The sequence below is a fragment of the Chiloscyllium punctatum genome, chromosome 18 (genome assembly GCF_047496795.1).
Source record: "Chiloscyllium punctatum isolate Juve2018m chromosome 18, sChiPun1.3, whole genome shotgun sequence".
Lineage (NCBI taxonomy): Eukaryota > Metazoa > Chordata > Chondrichthyes > Orectolobiformes > Hemiscylliidae > Chiloscyllium > Chiloscyllium punctatum.
Genome location: NC_092756.1, coordinates 28,276,861 through 28,295,984, shown reverse-complemented (window position 1 = coordinate 28,295,984; position 19,124 = coordinate 28,276,861). Strand labels below are relative to the sequence as shown.

Below are 19,124 nucleotides of genomic sequence, written 5' to 3'. Positions count from 1 at the left end.
CTTTGGGATACATTTGACAGACAGACTAGTTGAGGAATCCGTGGTGCACTGTGACACCAGCACATCAGCTTCTTCCCTGTCTTTGAACCGGGCCGCCTGCGCAAGGAATGCGAATGCGGTAATGCTTTTCGTGGAAGGATCAGAAGGGGGTAACGACACTCTCAAACAGAATGGCATATGATAGGAAACAGGTTGGAGAAAAACTTTACAATGCTTTGCACAGTAATTAAATGGAATTGCATTGCACTACGAGAGAAGATTTGTTCAAGCAAACTCGAAAGCAGGTTTGCAGATGGGAAAGCAAGCAAGAAAGCTCCGTTCTTGTCGATGTCAAAGGCTGCGGTTGAAGAGCAAAGCAGTTTCTGCCCAGTTTCGAACTGGGGACCTTTCGCGTGTAAGGCGAACGTGATGACCACTACACTACAGAAACAAGCCTCGGTCGCCCCCGCTGCAGCTCAGTGGCATCCAGCACTGAAAGTTGAAGCCATTCTACCTTTCACCTTTCTGTTTCCGTTAGCTCGTTGTTTAATGGGACTTGTTTAATTTTGGCGATGTGGTGAGCATGGAGAGATACACCGAAGTGTCTGTTTCCACGCGGTGTACCCCAATAACGTTGTGTTGCTTACACCTGCTTTAAAGAATTACGTTTTTGCGGAGCTTACCGTCGCAGTCTGTGGCAAAATCATTTAGTCTGTTCGACTGCTCACGGGAAAGGTAGCATTGTGAAACACTGCAGAAACGTACGACTTCCTTACTTTTGCTCCGACTGACCATACTCCGTGAAAGTTTCCCAGATTCTCAGCTGGAAGTTACCTCAGAAACCCTGTTAATTCGTAATGTATTGAGCGAATCGCAAAACAGAAAGCATTTAACACGGAACACAAACAAAACTGGAAAACCAAATGCATTTTCAGACACAGCGAGCATGAATGCTAAATGTGAGACAGTCCGGGGGCATGAGCCATACAGTAATCACACAACTAACAACAGGGCAATTCCAAACTACTCTTTCAAACATACTGGAGCCTGAGTGCACCACCACTTCCCAGACAATGCTGCAAAGAGACAAAGAAAGAACATAATAAGAATGGGCCATAAAAAGTGAATTTCACCAATCACAGTCTCGATTAGATTACCTTTCGCTTCCGATGTCTCCAGGACGGAAATGACTGAAGTGGGAGAAATTCAATAACATATGACATCGAAATACATTGGAACGATTTTCTCATTGGCCAGAAAACCAAATAACGACGAGTCGAGTCACCGTAGGACTCTGTTTCGCAACAACGATGAAATAACAGTCTCCATTCGGTTCCAGTAAAAGCTCAACTTGCCTGGAACAGAAAGCAACAGTAGAGCTGCTGGCGATTTTCCGTGCGGGAAGCGAACACGATCACGACAGCACAGACACTTTGGAAAATTCGGCACTTTTCCACACCGCAGTCAATTCCCCGGGAAGCAAACTCATTTTTCTTCTCTTTTAAAGAGAAATGAGGCAGGGATTGAAGCAGCATTTAAACCAGCTGTTCCGTTGGAGCTGTTCAGCAGAAATGGCAGCGGTGGGATTCGAGCCCACGCCTCTATCGAGTCTGGAGCCTTAATCCAGCGCCTTAGACCGCTCGGCCACACTACCAGCACGCCCGCGAGTTCATTTTCTTGCACTTCCAATTGTGTTCCTGCATAACAACAGATTCAAACTGACGTGAAAAGGGTTGAATGATCCCTCTCCGACTCGCACAGCTGCTGGGATGTGCCCGTCTACAATATCAATTTCTCAGCAGTTAACGATAGCCCATCAATCCAGACAAAAATCACTGGTAAACTGAGTCTATCTTCTCAGACTGGATTCAGCTACAAATGTATCTGTGAGTGCGTGGGAATATATGATCGGTTATGATTGGGTCAAATTACCATGAGCTACTTGACATTACTGCAATTTCGATTCTTACTTTGCTAAATGATTTCACCCATTGTTCGAAACAGGACAACTTTCACGTTTACACGGAACATGAAACACACCGGACTACAGGGAAAATGCACAAAGCTGAGCAGGCCGTGTCCCAAATCATACCGTGCAGCATAGTTTCAGTCACTGTGTCTGTTTTGCAGAATAAGGTTCCCAAAGAATGTTCCACCCTAAAACCGGAGGTAGCATTACAATCCGAGAACGACAGATTACATTGTGAGGAAGGTCTGACCTCGGGGCCGGTTCGAGATGTCACTTTCCTTGCCTTTTACCTTAACCGTGCAATTTGCTGCAGAGATTATCCCACCTGGACATGAGCCTCATCGATACCAAAAGAGTTGGAAACCTGTGTGTGAATCGATGAAAAAGCGCGACTCAATAAAGTTTAACAAGTTCCATGGTGCTTTTTAGAAATGCAGTTTCTGTTCACCTCAATCCAAAAGGCAGTTTCTGAACATAGTAACAGAAGTCAGAAGGTAATTACCTCACCCCACCCCCACTCCGGAAGAGGTGCTAACTGCCCTTGATTGCTTTTTGTTCACGATGTGAAGAGCTCTCACGCCTGAGTCACCGTCACGTCTCTGGTTGCTGAGTGAATCACAAAGAAGGACGTTCTCCAGAGCTGCAACTGCCTCACTTCCCCACTCGCCCTCCCCGTTTCCATTTTCCTGCTCGTCAGTGATGTAAAGAAAACCAAATGGATGCGATGTCATTCTGTCGCCTCTCTGTCGATTCCTCCGTTTCAGTTCCAACGTGGCTTAGATCTCGGGGCGCACCTTAATACTAGCGACGCTATGAAAGCACAGGTCCAGAGGTTCCTCTGAGAGTGTAATTTTTTTCATTGCTGTTGCTGATTGAATGAGCCACTAACGTGCGAACTGCTCCAAAACATGATTCAGGACCTCTGGTGCCAATTCTCGCACGTTGAATAACGACAGACACCTTCCAAATGAGGTCTTTCAGAGACGACTTTGGGATACATTTGACAGACAGACTAGTTGAGGAATCCGTGGTGCACTGTGACACCAGCACATCAGCTTCTTCCCTGTCTTTGAACCGGGCCGCCTGCGCAAGGAATGCGAATGCGGTAATGCTTTTCGTGGAAGGATCAGAAGGGGGTAACGACACTCTCAAACAGAATGGCATATGATAGGAAACAGGTTGGAGAAAAACTTTACAATGCTTTGCACAGTAATTAAATGGAATTGCATTGCACTACGAGAGAAGATTTGTTCAAGCAAACTCGAAAGCAGGTTTGCAGATGGGAAAGCAAGCAAGAAAGCTCCGTTCTTGTCGATGTCAAAGGCTGCGGTTGAAGAGCAAAGCAGTTTTTGCCCAGTTTCGAACTGGGGACCTTTCGCATGTAAGGCGAACGTGATGACCACTACACTACAGAAACAAGCCTCGGTCGCACCCGCTGCAGCTCAGTGGCATCCAGCACTGAAAGTTGAAGCCATTCTCCCTTTCACCTTTCTGTTTCCGTTAGCTCGTTGTTTAATGGGACTTGTTTAATTTTGGCGATGTGGTGAGCATGGACGAGATACACCGAAGTGTCTGTTTCCACGCGGTGTACCCCATTAACGTTGTGTTGCTTACACCTGCTTTAAAGAATTACGTTTTTGCGGAGCTTACCGTCGCAGTCTGTGGCAAAATCATTTAGTCTGTTCGACTGCTCACGGGAAAGGTAGCATTGTGAAACACTGCAGAAACGTACGACTTCCTTACTTTTGCTCCGACTGACCATACTCCGTGAAAGTTTCCCAGATTCTCAGCTGGAAGTTACCTCAGAAACCCTGTTAATTCGTAATGTATTGAGCGAATCGCAAAACAGAAAGCATTTAACACGGAACACAAACAAAACTGGAAAACCAAATGCATTTTCAGACACAGCGAGCATGAATGCTAAATGTGAGACAGTCCGGGGGCATGAGCCATACAGTAATCACACAACTAACAACAGGGCAATTCCAAACTACTCTTTCAAACATACTGGAGCCTGAGTGCACCACCACTTCCCAGACAATGCTGCAAAGAGACAAAGAAAGAACATAATAAGAATGGGCCATAAAAAGTGAATTTCACCAATCACAGTCTCGATTAGATTACCTTTCGCTTCCGATGTCTCCAGGACGGAAATGACTGAAGTGGGAGAAATTCAATAACATATGACATCGAAATACATTGGAACGATTTTCTCATTGGCCAGAAAACCAAATAACGACGAGTCGAGTCACCGTAGGACTCTGTTTCGCAACAACGATGAAATAACAGTCTCCATTCGGTTCCAGTAAAAGCTCAACTTGCCTGGAACAGAAAGCAACAGTAGAGCTGCTGGCGATTTTCCGTGCGGGAAGCGAACACGATCACGACAGCACAGACACTTTGGAAAATTCGGCACTTTTCCACACCGCAGTCAATTCCCCGGGAAGCAAACTCATTTTTCTTCTGTTTTAAAGAGAAATGAGGCAGGGATTGAAGCAGCATTTAAACCAGCTGTTCCGTTGGAGCTGTTCAGCAGAAATGGCAGCGGTGGGATTCGAACCCACGCCTCTATCGAGTCTGGAGCCTTAATCCAGCGCTTTAGACCGCTCGGCCACACTACCAGCACGCCCGCGAGTTCATTTTCTTGCACTTCCAATTGTGTTCCTGCATAACAACAGATTCAAACTGACGTGAAAAGGGTTGAATGATCCCTCTCCGACTCGCACAGCTGCTGGGATGTGCCCGTCTACAATATCAATTTCTCAGCAGTTAACGATAGCCCATCAATCCAGACAAAAATCACTGGTAAACTGAGTCTATCTTCTCAGACTGGATTCAGCTACAAATGTATCTGTGAGTGCGTGGGAATATATGATCGGTTATGATTGGGTCAAATTACCATGAGCTACTTGACATTACTGCAATTTCGATTCTTGCTTTGCTAAATGATTTCACCCATTGTTCGAAACAGGACAACTTTCACGTTTACACGGAACATGAAACACACCGGACTACAGGGAAAATGCACAAAGCTGAGCAGGCCGTGTCCCAAATCATACCGTGCAGCATAGTTTCAGTCACTGTGTCTGTTTTGCAGAATAAGGTTCCCAAAGAATGTTCCACCCTAAAACCGGAGGTAGCATTACAATCCGAGAACGACAGATTACATTGTGAGGAAGGTCTGACCTCGGGGCCGGTTCGAGATGTCACTTTCCTTGCCTTTTACCTTAACCGTGCAATTTGCTGCAGAGATTATCCCACCTGGACATGAGCCTCATCGATACCAAAAGAGTTGGAAACCTGTGTGTGAATCGATGAAAAAGCGCGACTCAATAAAGTTTAACAAGTTCCATGGTGCTTTTTAGAAATGCAGTTTCTGTTCACCTCAATCCAAAAGGCAGTTTCTGAACATAGTAACAGAAGTCAGAAGGTAATTACCTCACCCCACCCCCACTCCGGAAGAGGTGCTAACTGCCCTTGATTGCTTTTTGTTCACGATGTGAAGAGCTCTCACGCCTGAGTCACCGTCACGTCTCTGGTTGCTGAGTGAATCACAAAGAAGGACGTTCTCCAGAGCTGCAACTGCCTCACTTCCCCACTCGCCCTCCCCGTTTCCATTTTCCTGCTCGTCAGTGATGTAAAGAAAACCAAATGGATGCGATGTCATTCTGTCGCCTCTCTGTCGATTCCTCCGTTTCAGTTCCAACGTGGCTTAGATCTCGGGGCGCACCTTAATACTAGCGACGCTATGAAAGCACAGGTCCAGAGGTTCCTCTGAGAGTGTAATTTTTTTCATTGCTGTTGCTGATTGAATGAGCCACTAACGTGCGAACTGCTCCAAAACATGATTCAGGACCTCTGGTGCCAATTCTCGCACGTTGAATAACGACAGACACCTTCCAAATGAGGTCTTTCAGAGACGACTTTGGGATACATTTGACAGACAGACTAGTTGAAGAATCCGTGGTGCACTGTGACACCAGCACATCAGCTTCTTCCCTGTCTTTGAACCGGGCCGCCTGCGCAAGGAATGCGAATGCGGTAATGCTTTTCGTGGAAGGATCAGAAGGGGGTAACGACACTCTCAAACATAATGGCATATGATAGGAAACAGGTTGGAGAAAAACTTTACAATGCTTTGCACAGTAATTAAATGGAATTGCATTGCATTGCATTGCACTACGAGAGAAGATTTGTTCAAGCAAACTCGAAAGCAGGTTTGCAGATGGGAAAGCAAGCAAGAAAGCTCCGTTCTTGTCGATGTCAAAGGCTGCGGTTGAAGAGCAAAGCAGTTTCTGCCCAGTTTCGAACTGGGGACCTTTCGCGTGTAAGGCGAACGTGATGACCACTACACTACAGAAACAAGCCTCGGTCGCCCCCGCTGCAGCTCAGTGGCATCCAGCACTGAAAGTTGAAGCCATTCTACCTTTCACCTTTCTGTTTCCGTTAGCTCGTTGTTTAATGGGACTTGTTTAATTTTGGCGATGTGGTGAGCATGGACGAGATACACCGAAGTGTCTGTTTCCACGCGGTGTACCCCAATAACGTTGTGTTGCTTACACCTGCTTTAAAGAATTACGTTTTTGCGGAGCTTACCGTCGCAGTCTGTGGCAAAATCATTTAGTCTGTTCGATCGCTCACGGGAAAGGTAGCATTGTGAAACACTGCAGAAACGTACGACTTCCTTACTTTTGCTCCGACTGACCATACTCCGTGAAAGTTTCCCAGATTCTCAGCTGGAAGTTACCTCAGAAACCCTGTTAATTCGTAATGTATTGAGCGAATCGCAAAACAGAAAGCATTTAACACGGAACACAAACAAAACTGGAAAACCAAATGCATTTTCAGACACAGCGAGCATGAATGCTAAATGTGAGACAGTCCGGGGGCATGAGCCATACAGTAATCACACAACTAACAACAGGGCAATTCCAAACTACTCTTTCAAACATACTGGAGCCTGAGTGCACCACCACTTCCCAGACAATGCTGCAAAGAGACAAAGAAAGAACATAATAAGAATGGGCCATAAAAAGTGAATTTCACCAATCACAGTCTCGATTAGATTACCTTTCGCTTCCGATGTCTCCAGGACGGAAATGACTGAAGTGGGAGAAATTCAATAACATATGACATCGAAATACATTGGAACGATTTTCTCATTGGCCAGAAAACCAAATAACGACGAGTCGAGTCACCGTAGGACTCTGTTTCGCAACAACGATGAAATAACAGTCTCCATTCGGTTCCAGTAAAAGCTCAACTTGCCTGGAACAGAAAGCAACAGTAGAGCTGCTGGCGATTTTCCGTGCGGGAAGCGAACACGATCACGACAGCACAGACACTTTGGAAAATTCGGCACTTTTCCACACCGCAGTCAATTCCCCGGGAAGCAAACTCATTTTTCTTCTCTTTTAAACAGAAATGAGGCAGGGATTGAAGCAGCATTTAAACCAGCTGTTCCGTTGGAGCTGTTCAGCAGAAATGGCAGCGGTGGGATTCGAACCCACGCCTCTATCGAGTCTGGAGCCTTAATCCAGCGCCTTAGACCGCTCGGCCACACTACCAGCACGCCCGCGAGTCCATTTTCTTGCACTTCCAATTGTGTTCCTGCATAACAACAGATTCAAACTGACGTGAAAAGGGTTGAATGATCCCTCTCCGACTCGCACAGCTGCTGGGATGTGCCCGTCTACAATATCAATTTCTCAGCAGTTAACGATAGCCCATCAATCCAGACAAAAATCACTGGTAAACTGAGTCTATCTTCTCAGACTGGATTCAGCTACAAATGTATCTGTGAGTGCGTGGGAATATATGATCGGTTATGATTGGGTCAAATTACCATGAGCTACTTGACATTACTGCAATTTCGATTCTTGCTTTGCTAAATGATTTCACCCATTGCTCGAAACAGGACAACTTTCACGTTTACACGGAACATGAAACACACCGGACTACAGGGAAAATGCACAAAGCTGAGCAGGCCGTGTCCCAAATCATACCGTGCAGCATAGTTTCAGTCACTGTGTCTGTTTTGCAGAATAAGGTTCCCAAAGAATGTTCCACCCTAAAACCGGAGGTAGCATTACAATCCGAGAACGACAGATTACATTGTGAGGAAGGTCTGACCTCGGGGCCGGTTCGAGATGTCACTTTCCTTGCCTTTTACCTTAACCGTGCAATTTGCTGCAGAGATTATCACACCTGGACATGAGCCTCATCGATACCAAAAGAGTTGGAAACCTGTGTGTGAATCGATGAAAAAGCGCGACTCAATAAAGTTTAACAAGTTCCATGGTGCTTTTTAGAAATGCAGTTTCTGTTCACCTCAATCCAAAAGGCAGTTTCTGAACATAGTAACAGAAGTCAGAAGGTAATTACCTCACCCCACCCCCACTCCGGAAGAGGTGCTAACTGCCCTTGATTGCTTTTTGTTCACGATGTGAAGAGCTCTCACGCCTGAGTCACCGTCACGTCTCTGGTTGCTGAGTGAATCACAAAGAAGGACGTTCTCCAGAGCTGCAACTGCCTCACTTCCCCACTCGCCCTCCCCGTTTCCATTTTCCTGCTCGTCAGTGATGTAAAGAAAACCAAATGGATGCGATGTCATTCTGTCGCCTCTCTGTCGATTCCTCCGTTTCAGTTCCAACGTGGCTTAGATCTCGGGGCGCACCTTAATACTAGCGACGCTATGAAGGCACAGGTCCAGAGGTTCCTCTGAGAGTGTAATTTTTTTCATTGCTGTTGCTGATTGAATGAGCCACTAACGTGCGAACTGCTCCAAAACATGATTCAGGACCTCTGGTGCCAATTCTCGCACGTTGAATAACGACAGACACCTTCCAAATGAGGTCTTTCAGAGACGACTTTGGGATACATTTGACAGACAGACTAGTTGAGGAATCCGTGGTGCACTGTGACACCAGCACATCAGCTTCTTCCCTGTCTTTGAACCGGGCCGCCTGCGCAAGGAATGCGAATGCGGTAATGCTTTTCGTGGAAGGATCAGAAGGGGGTAACGACACTCTCAAACAGAATGGCATATGATAGGAAACAGGTTGGAGAAAAACTTTACAATGCTTTGCACAGTAATTAAATGGATTTGCATTGCACTACGAGAGAAGATTTGTTCAAGCAAACTCGAAAGCAGGTTTGCAGATGGGAAAGCAAGCAAGAAAGCTCCGTTCTTGTCGATGTCAAAGGCTGCGGTTGAAGAGCAAAGCAGTTTTTGCCCAGTTTCGAACTGGGGACCTTTCGCATGTAAGGCGAACGTGATGACCACTACACTACAGAAACAAGCCTCGGTCGCACCCGCTGCAGCTCAGTGGCATCCAGCACTGAAAGTTGAAGCCATTCTCCCTTTCACCTTTCTGTTTCCGTTAGCTCGTTGTTTAATGGGACTTGTTTAATTTTGGCGATGTGGTGAGCATGGACGAGATACACCGAAGTGTCTGTTTCCACGCGGTGTACCCCAATAACGTTGTGTTGCTTACACCTGCTTTAAAGAATTACGTTTTTGCGGAGCTTACCGTCGCAGTCTGTGGCAAAATCATTTAGTCTGTTCGACTGCTCACGGGAAAGGTAGCATTGTGAAACACTGCAGAAACAGACGACTTCCTTACTTTTGCTCCGACTGACCATACTCCGTGAAAGTTTCCCAGATTCTCAGCTGGAAGTTACCTCAGAAACCCTGTTAATTCGTAATGTATTGAGCGAATCGCAAAACAGAAAGCATTTAACACGGAACACAAACAAAACTGGAAAACCAAATGCATTTTCAGACACAGCGAGCATGAATGCTAAATGTGAGACAGTCCGGGGGCATGAGCCATACAGTAATCACACAACTAACAACAGGGCAATTCCAAACTACTCTTTCAAACATACTGGAGCCTGAGTGCACCACCACTTCCCAGACAATGCTGCAAAGAGACAAAGAAAGAACATAATAAGAATGGGCCATAAAAAGTGAATTTCACCAATCACAGTCTCGATTAGATTACCTTTCGCTTCCGATGTCTCCAGGACGGAAATGACTGAAGTGGGAGAAATTCAATAACATATGACATCGAAATACATTGGAACGATTTTCTCATTGGCCAGAAAACCAAATAACGACGAGTCGAGTCACCGTAGGACTCTGTTTCGCAACAACGATGAAATAACAGTCTCCATTCGGTTCCAGTAAAAGCTCAACTTGCCTGGAACAGAAAGCAACAGTAGAGCTGCTGGCGATTTTCCGTGCGGGAAGCGAACACGATCACGACAGCACAGACACTTTGGAAAATTCGGCACTTTTCCACACCGCAGTCAATTCCCCGGGAAGCAAACTCATTTTTCTTCTCTTTTAAAGAGAAATGAGGCAGGGATTGAAGCAGCATTTAAACCAGCTGTTCCGTTGGAGCTGTTCAGCAGAAATGGCAGCGGTGGGATTCGAACCCACGCCTCTATCGAGTCTGGAGCCTTAATCCAGCGCTTTAGACCGCTCGGCCACACTACCAGCACGCCCGCGAGTTCATTTTCTTGCACTTCCAATTGTGTTCCTGCATAACAACAGATTCAAACTGACGTGAAAAGGGTTGAATGATCCCTCTCCGACTCGCACAGCTGCTGGGATGTGCCCGTCTACAATATCAATTTCTCAGCAGTTAACGATAGCCCATCAATCCAGACAAAAATCACTGGTAAACTGAGTCTATCTTCTCAGACTGGATTCAGCTACAAATGTATCTGTGAGTGCGTGGGAATATATGATCGGTTATGATTGGGTCAAATTACCATGAGCTACTTGACATTACTGCAATTTCGATTCTTGCTTTGCTAAATGATTTCACCCATTGTTCGAAACAGGACAACTTTCACGTTTACACGGAACATGAAACACACCGGACTACAGGGAAAATGCACAAAGCTGAGCAGGCCGTGTCCCAAATCATACCGTGCAGCATAGTTTCAGTCACTGTGTCTGTTTTGCAGAATAAGGTTCCCAAAGAATGTTCCACCCTAAAACCGGAGGTAGCATTACAATCCGAGAACGACAGATTACATTGTGAGGAAGGTCTGACCTCGGGGCCGGTTCGAGATGTCACTTTCCTTGCCTTTTACCTTAACCGTGCAATTTGCTGCAGAGATTATCCCACCTGGACATGAGCCTCATCGATACCAAAAGAGTTGGAAACCTGTGTGTGAATCGATGAAAAAGCGCGACTCAATAAAGTTTAACAAGTTCCATGGTGCTTTTTAGAAATGCAGTTTCTGTTCACCTCAATCCAAAAGGCAGTTTCTGAACATAGTAACAGAAGTCAGAAGGTAATTACCTCACCCCACCCCCACTCCGGAAGAGGTGCTAACTGCCCTTGATTGCTTTTTGTTCACGATGTGAAGAGCTCTCACGCCTGAGTCACCGTCACGTCTCTGGTTGCTGAGTGAATCACAAAGAAGGACGTTCTCCAGAGCTGCAACTGCCTCACTTCCCCACTCGCCCTCCCCGTTTCCATTTTCCTGCTCGTCAGTGATGTAAAGAAAACCAAATGGATGCGATGTCATTCTGTCGCCTCTCTGTCGATTCCTCCGTTTCAGTTCCAACGTGGCTTAGATCTCGGGGCGCACCTTAATACTAGCGACGCTATGAAAGCACAGGTCCAGAGGTTCCTCTGAGAGTGTAATTTTTTTCATTGCTGTTGCTGATTGAATGAGCCACTAACGTGCGAACTGCTCCAAAACATGATTCAGGACCTCTGGTGCCAATTCTCGCACGTTGAATAACGACAGACACCTTCCAAATGAGGTCTTTCAGAGACGACTTTGGGATACATTTGACAGACAGACTAGTTGAAGAATCCGTGGTGCACTGTGACACCAGCACATCAGCTTCTTCCCTGTCTTTGAACCGGGCCGCCTGCGCAAGGAATGCGAATGCGGTAATGCTTTTCGTGGAAGGATCAGAAGGGGGTAACGACACTCTCAAACAGAATGGCATATGATAGGAAACAGGTTGGAGAAAAACTTTACAATGCTTTGCACAGTAATTAAATGGAATTGCATTGCATTGCATTGCACTACGAGAGAAGATTTGTTCAAGCAAACTCGAAAGCAGGTTTGCAGATGGGAAAGCAAGCAAGAAAGCTCCGTTCTTGTCGATGTCAAAGGCTGCGGTTGAAGAGCAAAGCAGTTTCTGCCCAGTTTCGAACTGGGGACCTTTCGCGTGTAAGGCGAACGTGATGACCACTACACTACAGAAACAAGCCTCGGTCGCCCCCGCTGCAGCTCAGTGGCATCCAGCACTGAAAGTTGAAGCCATTCTACCTTTCACCTTTCTGTTTCCGTTAGCTCGTTGTTTAATGGGACTTGTTTAATTTTGGCGATGTGGTGAGCATGGACGAGATACACCGAAGTGTCTGTTTCCACGCGGTGTACCCCAATAACGTTGTGTTGCTTACACCTGCTTTAAAGAATTACGTTTTTGCGGAGCTTACCGTCGCAGTCTGTGGCAAAATCATTTAGTCTGTTCGACTGCTCACGGGAAAGGTAGCATTGTGAAACACTGCAGAAACGTACGACTTCCTTACTTTTGCTCCGACTGACCATACTCCGTGAAAGTTTCCCAGATTCTCAGCTGGAAGTTACCTCAGAAACCCTGTTAATTCGTAATGTATTGAGCGAATCGCAAAACAGAAAGCATTTAACACGGAACACAAACAAAACTGGAAAACCAAATGCATTTTCAGACACAGCGAGCATGAATGCTAAATGTGAGACAGTCCGGGGGCATGAGCCATACAGTAATCACACAACTAACAACAGGGCAATTCCAAACTACTCTTTCAAACATACTGGAGCCTGAGTGCACCACCACTTCCCAGACAATGCTGCAAAGAGACAAAGAAAGAACATAATAAGAATGGGCCATAAAAAGTGAATTTCACCAATCACAGTCTCGATTAGATTACCTTTCCCTTCCGATGTCTCCAGGACGGAAATGACTGAAGTGGGAGAAATTCAATAACATATGACATCGAAATACATTGGAACGATTTTCTCATTGGCCAGAAAACCAAATAACGACGAGTCGAGTCACCGTAGGACTCTGTTTCGCAACAACGATGAAATAACAGTCTCCATTCGGTTCCAGTAAAAGCTCAACTTGCCTGGAACAGAAAGCAACAGTAGAGCTGCTGGCGATTTTCCGTGCGGGAAGCGAACACGATCACGACAGCACAGACACTTTGGAAAATTCGGCACTTTTCCACACCGCAGTCAATTCCCCGGGAAGCAAACTCATTTTCCTTCTGTTTTAAACAGAAATGAGGCAGGGATTGAAGCAGCATTTAAACCAGCTGTTCCGTTGGAGCTGTTCAGCAGAAATGGCAGCGGTGGGATTCGAACCCACGCCTCTATCGAGTCTGGAGCCTTAATCCAGCGCCTTAGACCGCTCGGCCACACTACCAGCACGCCCGCGAGTTCATTTTCTTGCACTTCCAATTGTGTTCCTGCATAACAACAGATTCAAACTGACGTGAAAAGGGTTGAATGATCCCTCTCCGACTCGCACAGCTGCTGGGATGTGCCCGTCTACAATATCAATTTCTCAGCAGTTAACGATAGCCCATCAATCCAGACAAAAATCACTGGTAAACTGAGTCTATCTTCTCAGACTGGATTCAGCTACAAATGTATCTGTGAGTGCGTGGGAATATATGATCGGTTATGATTGGGTCAAATTACCATGAGCTACTTGACATTACTGCAATTTCGATTCTTGCTTTGCTAAATGATTTCACCCATTGCTCGAAACAGGACAACTTTCACGTTTACACGGAACATGAAACACACCGGACTACAGGGAAAATGCACAAAGCTGAGCAGGCCGTGTCCCAAATCATACCGTGCAGCATAGTTTCAGTCACTGTGTCTGTTTTGCAGAATAAGGTTCCCAAAGAATGTTCCACCCTAAAACCGGAGGTAGCATTACAATCCGAGAACGACAGATTACATTGTGAGGAAGGTCTGACCTCGGGGCCGGTTCGAGATGTCACTTTCCTTGCCTTTTACCTTAACCGTGCAATTTGCTGCAGAGATTATCACACCTGGACATGAGCCTCATCGATACCAAAAGAGTTGGAAACCTGTGTGTGAATCGATGAAAAAGCGCGACTCAATAAAGTTTAACAAGTTCCATGGTGCTTTTTAGAAATGCAGTTTCTGTTCACCTCAATCCAAAAGGCAGTTTCTGAACATAGTAACAGAAGTCAGAAGGTAATTACCTCACCCCACCCCCACTCCGGAAGAGGTGCTAACTGCCCTTGATTGCTTTTTGTTCACGATGTGAAGAGCTCTCACGCCTGAGTCACCGTCACGTCTCTGGTTGCTGAGTGAATCACAAAGAAGGACGTTCTCCAGAGCTGCAACTGCCTCACTTCCCCACTCGCCCTCCCCGTTTCCATTTTCCTGCTCGTCAGTGATGTAAAGAAAACCAAATGGATGCGATGTCATTCTGTCGCCTCTCTGTCGATTCCTCCGTTTCAGTTCCAACGTGGCTTAGATCTCGGGGCGCACCTTAATACTAGCGACGCTATGAAAGCACAGGTCCAGAGGTTCCTCTGAGAGTGTAATTTTTTTCATTGCTGTTGCTGATTGAATGAGCCACTAACGTGCGAACTGCTCCAAAACATGATTCAGGACCTCTGGTGCCAATTCTCGCACGTTGAATAACGACAGACACCTTCCAAATGAGGTCTTTCAGAGACGACTTTGGGATACATTTGACAGACAGACTAGTTGAGGAATCCGTGGTGCACTGTGACACCAGCACATCAGCTTCTTCCCTGTCTTTGAACCGGGCCGCCTGCGCAAGGAATGCGAATGCGGTAATGCTTTTCGTGGAAGGATCAGAAGGGGGTAACGACACTCTCAAACAGAATGGCATATGATAGGAAACAGGTTGGAGAAAAACTTTACAATGCTTTGTACAGTAATTAAATGGAATTGCATTGCATTACGAGAGAAGATTTGTTCAAGCAAACTCGAAAGCAGGTTTGCAGATGGGAAAGCAAGCAAGAAAGCTCCGTTCTTGTCGATGTCAAAGGCTGCGGTTGAAGAGCAGAGCAGTTTCTGCCCAGTTTCGAACTGGGGACCTTTCGCGTGTAAGGCGAACGTGATGACCACTACACTACAGAAACAAGCCTCGGTCGTTCCCGCTGCAGCTCAGTGGCATCCAGCACTGAAAGTTGAAGCCATTCTCCCTTTCACCTTTCTGTTTCCGTTAGCTCGTTGTTTAATGGGACTTGTTTAATTTTGGCGATGTGGTGAGCATGGACGAGATACACCGAAGTGTCTGTTTCCACGCGGTGTACCCCAATAACGTTGTGTTGCTTACACCTGCTTTAAAGAATTACGTTTTTGCGGAGCTTACCGTCGCAGTCTGTGGCAAAATCATTTAGTCTGTTCGACTGCTCACGGGAAAGGTAGCATTGTGAAACACTGCAGAAACGTACGACTTCCTTACTTTTGCTCCGACTGACCATACTCCGTGAAAGTTTCCCAGATTCTCAGCTGGAAGTTACCTCAGAAACCCTGTCAATTCGTAATGTATTGAGCGAATCGCAAAACAGAAAGCATTTAACACGGAACACAAACAAAACTGGAAAACCAAATGCATTTTCAGACACAGCGAGCATGAATGCTAAATGTGAGACAGTCCGGGGGCATGAGCCATACAGTAATCACACAACTAACAACAGGGCAATTCCAAACTACTCTTTCAAACATACTGGAGCCTGAGTGCACCACCACTTCCCAGACAATGCTGCAAAGAGACAAAGAAAGAACATAATAAGAATGGGCCATAAAAAGTGAATTTCACCAATCACAGTCTCGATTAGATTACCTTTCGCTTCCGATGTCTCCAGGACGGAAATGACTGAAGTGGGAGAAATTCAATAACATATGACATCGAAATACATTGGAACGATTTTCTCATTGGCCAGAAAACCAAATAACGACGAGTCGAGTCACCGTAGGACTCTGTTTCGCAACAACGATGAAATAACAGTCTCCATTCGGTTCCAGTAAAAGCTCAACTTGCCTGGAACAGAAAGCAACAGTAGAGCTGCTGGCGATTTTCCGTGCGGGAAGCGAACACGATCACGACAGCACAGACACTTTGGAAAATTCGGCACTTTTCCACACCGCAGTCAATTCCCCGGGAAGCAAACTCATTTTTCTTCTGTTTTAAAGAGAAATGAGGCAGGGATTGAAGCAGCATTTAAACCAGCTGTTCCGTTGGAGCTGTTCAGCAGAAATGGCAGCGGTGGGATTCGAACCCACGCCTCTATCGAGTCTGGAGCCTTAATCCAGCGCCTTAGACCGCTCGGCCACACTACCAGCACGCCCGCGAGTTCATTTTCTTGCACTTCCAATTGTGTTCCTGCATAACAACAGATTCAAACTGACGTGAAAAGGGTTGAATGATCCCTCTCCGACTCGCACAGCTGCTGGGATGTGCCCGTCTACAATATCAATTTCTCAGCAGTTAACGATAGCCCATCAATCCAGACAAAAATCACTGGTAAACTGAGTCTATCTTCTCAGACTGGATTCAGCTACAAATGTATCTGTGAGTGCGTGGGAATATATGATCGGTTATGATTGGGTCAAATTACCATGAGCTACTTGACATTACTGCAATTTCGATTCTTGCTTTGCTAAATGATTTCACCCATTGCTCGAAACAGGACAACTTTCACGTTTACACGGAACATGAAACACACCGGACTACAGGGAAAATGCACAAAGCTGAGCAGGCCGTGTCCCAAATCATACCGTGCAGCATAGTTTCAGTCACTGTGTCTGTTTTGCAGAATAAGGTTCCCAAAGAATGTTCCACCCTAAAACCGGAGGTAGCATTACAATCCGAGAACGACAGATTACATTGTGAGGAAGGTCTGACCTCGGGGCCGGTTCGAGATGTCACTTTCCTTGCCTTTTACCTTAACCGTGCAATTTGCTGCAGAGATTATCACACCTGGACATGAGCCTCATCGATACCAAAAGAGTTGGAAACCTGTGTGTGAATCGATGAAAAAGCGCGACTCAATAAAGTTTAACAAGTTCCATGGTGCTTTTTAGAAATGCAGTTTCTGTTCACCTCAATCCAAAAGGCAGTTTCTGAACATAGTAACAGAAGTCAGAAGGTAATTACCTCACCCCACCCCCACTCCGGAAGAGGTGCTAACTGCCCTTGATTGCTTTTTGTTCACGATGTGAAGAGCTCTCACGCCTGAGTCACCGTCACGTCTCTGGTTGCTGAGTGAATCACAAAGAAGGACGTTCTCCAGAGCTGCAACTGCCTCACTTCCCCACTCGCCCTCCCCGTTTCCATTTTCCTGCTCGTCAGTGATGTAAAGAAAACCAAATGGATGCGATGTCATTCTGTCGCCTCTCTGTCGATTCCTCCGTTTCAGTTCCAACGTGGCTTAGATCTCGGGGCGCACCTTAATACTAGCGACGCTATGAAAGCACAGGTCCAGAGGTTCCTCTGAGAGTGTAATTTTTTTCATTGCTGTTGCTGATTGAATGAGCCACTAACGTGCGAACTGCTCCAAAACATGATTCAGGACCTCTGGTGCCAATTCTCGCACGTTGAATAACGACAGACACCTTCCAAATGAGGTCTTTCAGAGACGACTTTGGGATACATTTGACAGACAGACTAGTTGAGGAATCCGTGGTGCACTGTGACACCAGCACATCAGCTTCTTCCCTGTCTTTGAACCGGGCCGCCTGCGCAAGGAATGCGAATGCGGTAATGCTTTTCGTGGAAGGATCAGAAGGGGGTAACGACACTCTCAAACAGAATGGCATATGATAGGAAACAGGTTGGAGAAAAACTTTACAATGCTTTGCACAGTAATTAAATGGAATTGCATTGCATTGCACTACGAGAGAAGATTTGTTCAAGCAAACTCGAAAGCAGGTTTGCAGATGGGAAAGCAAGCAAGAAAGCTCCGTTCTTGTCGATGTCAAAGGCTGCGGTTGAAGAGCAGAGCAGTTTCTGCCCAGTTTCGAACTGGGGACTTTTCGCGTGTAAGGCGAACGTGATGACCACTACACTACAGAAACAAGCCTCGGTCGCCCCCGCTGCAGCTCAGTGGCATCCAGCACTGAAAGTTGAAGCCATTCTCCCTTTCACCTTTCTGTTTCCGTTAGCTCGTTGTTTAATGGGACTTGTTTAATTTTGGCGATGTGGTGAGCATGGACGAGATACACCGAAGTGTCTGTTTCCACGCGGTGTACCCCAATAACGTTGTGTTGCTTACACCTGCTTTAAAGAATTACGTTTTTGCGGAGCTTACCGTCGCAGTCTGTGGCAAAATCATTTAGTCTGTTCGACTGCTCACGGGAAAGGTAGCATTGTGAAACACTGCAGAAACGTACGACTTCCTTACTTTTGCTCCGACTGACCATACTCCGTGAAAGTTTCCCAGATTCTCAGCTGGAAGTTACCTCAGAAACCCTGTCAATTCGTAATGTATTGAGCGAATCGCAAAACAGAAAGCATTTAACACGGAACACAAACAAAACTGGAAAACCAAATGCATTTTCAGACACAGCGAGCATGAATGCTAAATGTGAGACAGTCCGGGGGCATGAGCCATACAGTAATCACACAACTAACAACAGGGCAATTCCAAACTACTCTTTCAAACATACTGGAGCCTGAGTGCACCACCACTTCCCAGACAATGCTGCAAAGAGACAAAGAAAGAACATAATAAGAATGGGCCATAAAAAGTGAATTTCACCAATCACAGTCTCGATTAGATTACCTTTCCCTTCCGATGTCTCCAGGACGGAAATGACTGAAGTGGGAGAAATTCAATAACATATGACATCGAAATACATTGGAACGATTTTCTCATTGGCCAGAAAACCAAATAACGACGAGTCGAGTCACCGTAGGACTCTGTTTCGCAACAACGATGAAATAACAGTCTCCATTCGGTTCCAGTAAAAGCTCAACTTGCCTGGAACAGAAAGCAACAGTAGAGCTGCTGGCGATTTTCCGTGCGGGAAGCGAACACGATCACGACAGCACAGACACTTTGGAAAATTCGGCACTTTTCCACACCGCAGTCAATTCCCCGGGAAGCAAACTCATTTTTCTTCTCTTTTA

The 19,124-nt window shown here is 46.0% G+C and overlaps 11 non-coding genes across 11 annotated transcripts; all 11 read right to left on the bottom strand.

The window, feature by feature from the left end:
* Nucleotides 1–357: 357 nt before the first annotated feature.
* Nucleotides 358–430, bottom strand: trnav-uac (transfer RNA valine (anticodon UAC)). The gene has a single exon. It is a non-coding gene; the product is annotated as a tRNA-Val (tRNA).
* Nucleotides 431–1,551: 1,121 nt separating this feature from the next.
* Nucleotides 1,552–1,633, bottom strand: trnal-aag (transfer RNA leucine (anticodon AAG)). Its single transcript has one exon. It is a non-coding gene; the product is annotated as a tRNA-Leu (tRNA).
* A 2,854-nt stretch (nucleotides 1,634–4,487) lies between these two features.
* trnal-aag (transfer RNA leucine (anticodon AAG)) lies at nucleotides 4,488–4,569 on the bottom strand. The gene has a single exon. It is a non-coding gene; the product is annotated as a tRNA-Leu (tRNA).
* Nucleotides 4,570–6,238: 1,669 nt separating this feature from the next.
* On the bottom strand, nucleotides 6,239–6,311 carry trnav-uac (transfer RNA valine (anticodon UAC)). The gene has a single exon. It is a non-coding gene; the product is annotated as a tRNA-Val (tRNA).
* Nucleotides 6,312–7,433: 1,122 nt separating this feature from the next.
* Nucleotides 7,434–7,515, bottom strand: trnal-aag (transfer RNA leucine (anticodon AAG)). The gene has a single exon. It is a non-coding gene; the product is annotated as a tRNA-Leu (tRNA).
* A 2,854-nt stretch (nucleotides 7,516–10,369) lies between these two features.
* Nucleotides 10,370–10,451, bottom strand: trnal-aag (transfer RNA leucine (anticodon AAG)). The gene has a single exon. It is a non-coding gene; the product is annotated as a tRNA-Leu (tRNA).
* A 1,669-nt stretch (nucleotides 10,452–12,120) lies between these two features.
* Nucleotides 12,121–12,193, bottom strand: trnav-uac (transfer RNA valine (anticodon UAC)). The gene has a single exon. It is a non-coding gene; the product is annotated as a tRNA-Val (tRNA).
* A 1,122-nt stretch (nucleotides 12,194–13,315) lies between these two features.
* On the bottom strand, nucleotides 13,316–13,397 carry trnal-aag (transfer RNA leucine (anticodon AAG)). The gene has a single exon. It is a non-coding gene; the product is annotated as a tRNA-Leu (tRNA).
* Nucleotides 13,398–15,056: 1,659 nt separating this feature from the next.
* On the bottom strand, nucleotides 15,057–15,129 carry trnav-uac (transfer RNA valine (anticodon UAC)). The gene has a single exon. It is a non-coding gene; the product is annotated as a tRNA-Val (tRNA).
* A 1,122-nt stretch (nucleotides 15,130–16,251) lies between these two features.
* On the bottom strand, nucleotides 16,252–16,333 carry trnal-aag (transfer RNA leucine (anticodon AAG)). Its single transcript has one exon. It is a non-coding gene; the product is annotated as a tRNA-Leu (tRNA).
* Nucleotides 16,334–17,997: 1,664 nt separating this feature from the next.
* trnav-uac (transfer RNA valine (anticodon UAC)) lies at nucleotides 17,998–18,070 on the bottom strand. Its single transcript has one exon. It is a non-coding gene; the product is annotated as a tRNA-Val (tRNA).
* Nucleotides 18,071–19,124: the final 1,054 nt, after the last annotated feature.